The sequence below is a fragment of the Protomyctophum bolini genome, assembly GCF_963924005.1.
Source record: "Protomyctophum bolini genome assembly, chromosome: 24".
NCBI classification, from domain to species: domain Eukaryota; kingdom Metazoa; phylum Chordata; class Actinopteri; order Myctophiformes; family Myctophidae; genus Protomyctophum; species Protomyctophum bolini.
In genome coordinates this window covers 4,717,851-4,723,594 of record NC_137885.1, presented here as the reverse complement: position 1 = coordinate 4,723,594, position 5,744 = coordinate 4,717,851, and the positions used below count along the sequence as shown (strand labels likewise).

At 47.3% G+C, this 5,744-nt stretch overlaps 1 pseudogene across 1 annotated transcript; it reads left to right on the top strand.

Annotated features, from left to right (window-relative positions):
- The first annotated feature begins 234 nt into the window (after window positions 1-234).
- Window positions 235-1,233, top strand: LOC308311693 (ubiquinone biosynthesis monooxygenase COQ6, mitochondrial-like; annotated as a pseudogene). Its single transcript has one exon. The product of its transcript is annotated as a ubiquinone biosynthesis monooxygenase COQ6, mitochondrial-like (transcript).
- Window positions 1,234-5,744: the final 4,511 nt, after the last annotated feature.

Below are 5,744 nucleotides of genomic sequence, written 5' to 3'. Positions count from 1 at the left end.
CTGAGCCAAGTACATATTGATGATAAAAGTGAGGGCAGCAAAGTGAAGACGGACAAGTGAGGACGCAAATTGTGATTGGCCAGAACGAGATGATGTACGATGATAAGAGATCCGGCGCTCACTTCACACGGGTGTGATTCTATTAATTTATTCACGGAGAACGTTTCAGTGAACGGAGTTTCAGTGAACGGAGAAGAGTCGGTGAGTTGTGCAGTGAGCGCACAGTAGACTGTGATGCGTGGTCTCGCAAAAGCGTCGCTGGCTTTGAAAGGATTTAGCCGGTGTTACATCACGAAGAAGCACCCGTCTACTGTAACAACGACCATTAGTCGAGGACCAGCGAGCACACAGAACGACCAGGGCGATGACGTCTATGACGTCGTCATATCCGGAGGAGGGATGGTGGGCTCGGCCATGGCTTGTTGTTTAGGCGCGGATCCCAATCTGCAGGGGAAGAGGATTCTGCTGCTCGAAGCGGGCGGCAAGAAAGCGATGGACGGCGTCCCCGAACACTACAGCGCCAGAGTCAGTTCCATCAGCCGCGGCTCCGCCGCCCTCCTTCGTGGCGTGGGAGCGTGGGACCACATCACGGCCGCGCGGCGGCGGAGAACGCGGTCGCGTGGCAGAGGTTCCTCCCCGCGGGGCCCGTGGCCATGCTGCCGCTGTCGGACACGCGCAGCTCTCTGGTGTGGTCCACCGGCCTCCGCCGCGCGCGGGAACTGCTGCAGCTGGACCCGGGGAGCTTCGCGGACGCCGTCAACTCCGCCTTCCGGAGCGACGGGAACCGGTCCGGCTCCCTGTTCCGCAGCGCGCTGTCGGTTCTGACGCCGTCTTCTTCCGCCGGCGCGGCGCGCCGCCAGCTTCCCCCGCGCGTGTCCGGTGTCGGCCCGAAGAGCCGCGCGGCGTTCCCCCTGGGACTGGGCCACGCCGCGGACTACACGAGGCGCCGGGTGGTGCTGGTCGGGGACGCGGCGCACCGCCTGCACCCGCTGGCCGGCCAGGGAGCCAACCTGGGCTTCGGGGACGTGGCTTGCCTCGCGCGGGTCCTGAGCCGAGCGGCCTTCGACGGGAAGGACCTGGGAGCCGCGCGCCACCTGCTGGAGTAGTGACCTCGTGAAACGTCTTTACTCCACCGACGCCGCGCCCCTGGTCCTCCTGCGCACCTTCGCTATGCTGGCCACCGACGTGCTTCCTACGCTGAAAGAGCACATCGTGGCGTTTGCAAGCAAGTGACAGGTTTTGGTTGACTCGGATTGATTGGTCGTGGTGACGCACGATATCATCGGTGGCATAATGGGAATCTGCCGTATCGGCCGTAAAAATGCCATATCGGAACGGTCTCAAACTAATCCCAATTATTTAATCGGCAAACAAAATTTAAAATGGAAAAATCTAATACGATGTCAAATCAAAGTAGAAACAGACCTTGCATTTTTCAACATTTAATTTGTGTCAAACAGACACTTGGAAATGAGTATAGGCAATTTATTGATTACTACTTTTAGTAATAAATTAATACTTTATAACGGGTGTTGGTCCAGAAATCAGATCAGAAATCGGGCATAATTTCATAATTGTGAATAGTTCATCAAGTCCTTGCGGTCTGGTTTCCATTTAGCCATTTAGGCCCTATATGCAACAGTGGTGTTTTCGTCGACTAAAACTAATGACGAAAAATGTTCGTCGACTCTTTTTACACTGACGAAAACTAAATGGAAACTAAAGCATAACTAAGCTATGATGACTAAAACTAACACTAAATATACTGACAATTTCGTCAACAAATAAATACTAGACTAAAGTGTTAGGGACTAGTGGACAAGAGATCCAGCATGAGTCATTGTATACACTTGGTTGCATGCTGAAAACAGTGAGAGTAAAATCAGCCATTACGAAGGCGTCAAGACAAAACACATCAACTGTAGATTTAGTCGACTAAATTCACATGATATTTAGTCGACTGAAACTAGACGTAACACAGGTGACTAAAATGTGACTGAAACTAAATGAAAACTATTCAAGAGACTATGACTGAAACTAAAATCAAAATGTGCTGCCAAAAACAACACTGCTATATGCAATAAAAATCAAGGTGATATTGGTCCTGCAGTGGCCGTTTGATTGGACTCATTAGTTGGGTCAGTTATTAGCATAATATGTGATCATACCCATAACATCCTATATGAGGCAAAAAAGTCCAAATTTCATCATTCTTTAAGTAGCATGTGACATAACTAGGGGGTTTTCATGGTTCCGAATCCATTCCAAGCATTAGTTTTGCACAAAAACACTCCTTAGGCCATATACACCAAATACACCAAATGTGCTGACCTCATCACGTTTGTGAGGACGGCTATGGCCGTTTTCCTCCCAAGGAGTGCAAAACTAATGCTTGGAATGGATTCAGAATCATGAAAACCCCCTAGTTTCATATGTCACATGCTACTTAAAGAATGATGAAATTTTGACTTTTTTTGCCTTATATAGGATGTGTAGGAGCTATTAGAAGAGAGGCATTATTTGTATTATTATTACCAGTATTATTTTTGACCACCTGGTGGCGGGCTTGAGAAACACAGCACATAGAAGATGACCACTTATAAAGGTGACACACAGGGGCACTAGGCAGGAACTAGACACAGGGTATGGTGGGAGTAGAGTTCTCATCGGGCCCAAAATTTGAAGCCCTGCATGGCCCGGCCCTAACTGGATGGGCCCGAGGCCCGGCCCTATTAATTACCGCAACGTTAGACCTGAAAGCCCTAAAAAAGCCAAAAATAAATAAATAATAATATCGCCACTAGATGGCATAGGCGCATAGGCGCCAATGCCATTTCTAGAGTGGTGAGTCAAGAACAGACTTAATTATATTAGCCTACTAATTATAATCGGCGAAATGGAAACTTTCTTTCACATCATGTCCAATGATAACATTACAGTCAGGCAGAGACCAATAGACCATAATACACAACACAAGTAGGCTACTGATTTTTTACTGTGACTTAACTTCATAGTGTGTTACTGTTTTGTACTGTCACTGTGTGTGTAACTGTGGAATGTGAGGCTTGAGCCGTGGGGCTGCGTGCCACTGCCTGCATCTTAAATGCGATGAGGCGGAGTGCGGACGGTTATGCAAATGTTGTTAATGCTTTCTTGCTTTGTTTCCTTTGTCTATTCCTAAACAGTAAACACATGAACTAACACCTCTCTCACCTCCTCATGTCATGAATCTGGCCAGGCAGGAACTCTGTTCTGTTGTTGTCGACACAGTGCAGGGCAGGCACTTAATTCAATCATCATCATTTTGCAAAATAAACTTTAAAGCCTTTGAGTTTGAATCTTTGTTTTTTCTATCATTATCATTGATTGACCATTACTATTTGGCTACCATATTTATAAAATATCACACAGCAAACGATACTTTAACTCCACAATCAAACACTTTATTAAAAATAATAGCAGGCAGGAGGCAGCAGCCGCAGCACAGTCGTGCACTTAACAAACCAACATTAATAATCATTGCACACGCACATATAAACGGAAGAAAAGAAAATCGCAGAAACCGAGTTTCTGTTTGCTTAAAAAACAGCAGCAAAAAAATAAAATAAAAAATACTAACTATAAACTCGTAGTGCAATAACTAAAGTAAACGGAATAAGAAAAGAAATAACAGTTAAAACAGCAGCGATAAAGTGAAACAGTGTCAGTGATAAATAAAAGGGCTATAGGCAGAAACCGAGTTTCTTGCACACAATAAAATAAAAAATAGCCAATTTGAACACCTAAAATATAAATACAAAGAGCACTTCAAACTTTAACATTTTAAATAAAAGAAATATATAAAAAACACACAAAGCGCAACACAGCAAATCGATCTTTATCCTCCTAATGGCCAAAGGCCTATTGCGCATGGAGAAAGAGAAGTGCGTCGACCGTTTCAGGAGCAAGTCGTGTTCGCCTCTCCTCGATAGTGCGGCCTGCTGCACTGAACACTCTCTCGCTGCTGCTGCTGGCTGGCACACATAGAATTTGTCTTGCCAACTGAGAGAGTTTTGGATAGGTTTTGCAGTTTGAGTTCCACCAGCCCAGCACATCCTTCTCGTCGTTCATAGTTGGCCTCTGTCTGATGTAGCTCTCCACCTCATCATCTTCCTCTTCCTCTGCGAACACATTCTCCCATGCATCAAATGCAGGACGGGCGCGCTTAGGAGCGGGCGCAGCAGCCGCTGCATCAGATTCATCACCACTCGCAATGCCAGCGGCATCCTCCCCCTCAACAACCACCGCTGCTGCTGGCAGACCTGCTGCTAAACGCAACTTGACATACTCGTGCACATTGTCCCTTTCGTGCCTTTCCATCATGCGCAGCTGGTTGTATTTGGGCCACAGAAAAGTTGCAGCCTTGTGGAGATCATGCAATATTATTTTCTTGTCCATCCACTCCACATGGCGCTGACGCACAAAAGCCTGCTGTGCCGTGTCGAGTGGGTTTGGCCGACAATGAGCCTTCAGCTTTGTTGACCACAGACAGACGAGCTGAAGAGTGGGGTATTTATAATAATAATAATAATAGCTCAGATTTATATAGCGCTTTTCTGAATACCCAAAGCGCTTTACAGGGAACACTAAGAACAGACTTTATTAAGAGAAAAAAGACAAAATAAAACATAACAGATACAGGGTTAAAAAGATAAAAGGATAAGCGAGACGTCAACTGGGGAAAGCTGAGGTTTTGAAAGAGAGGAGAGAGGGAGCAGCTCTGAGGTGGTTGGGGAGTTCATTCCAGAGTTTGGGGGCCGAAACGTAGAAGGCCCTGTCACCCCAGGTGCGGTACTTGGCCTTGCGGACCTTCAGGAGGTTGGCTTCACTGGACCTGAGGGAACGGGGGGGGGGACATATGGTTCAAGAAGATCGGAAAGATAGGGGGGAGCCAGGTTATTGAGAGCTTTGTAGGTGGTGAGCAGGATTTTGTAGTGAATTCTTTGTTTGATGGGAAGCCAGTGTAGGTCGTGGAGGACGGGTGTGATGTGGTCTCTGGAGCGTGTACTGGTGAGCAGGCGGGCAGCGGAGTTTTGCACGTGTTGTAGTTTATTGAGGACTTTGGAGGTGGTGCCATAGAGTATACTGTTGCAGTAGTCAATCCGGGATGTGATGAATGCGTGTATGAGGGTTTCAGCGGCAGTGAGAGACAGAGAAGGCCGGAGGCGGGCGATATTCCTGAGGTGGAAGAAGGCGGTTCGGGTGATCTGGTTTATGTGGGGGAGGAATGAGAGGGTGGAGTCAAATGTATTTGTCCCCCTCCAGCTCGCGCTGTGCGTCCCGAAAGGGCTCGAGGAAGGCCACAAGAAAGGCCAGCATGTCGGGGGCAACTTTATCCACCTTATCAGCCTCGCCACGAGCCTCCATCTTCTCGTGCAGCTCTGTATATATGTCCTGGATAGAACGCATACTGGAGTGACATACAGAGCTGAACCTCGTGTCCACCATCTGCAGCAGGGTCTTGGAAAGAGACGCTTGCAACCCCGACTGCTTGGCATATCTATTGATTAATAATAAAATAATAAGTATTAATAGCCTAATTATAGTATCATAATCATATCCATCAAAGTGTTATGTATTGTATAGGCCAGGGGTAAACAAAGCTTACCTCACAAGGGCTTTCGCTGCGGTTATTGTTTCCGCTATGTCGGAGGCCTTCGCTTTAAGAGCGTCATCAACGTTCAGCCCATGCCTGAGTACTGTAT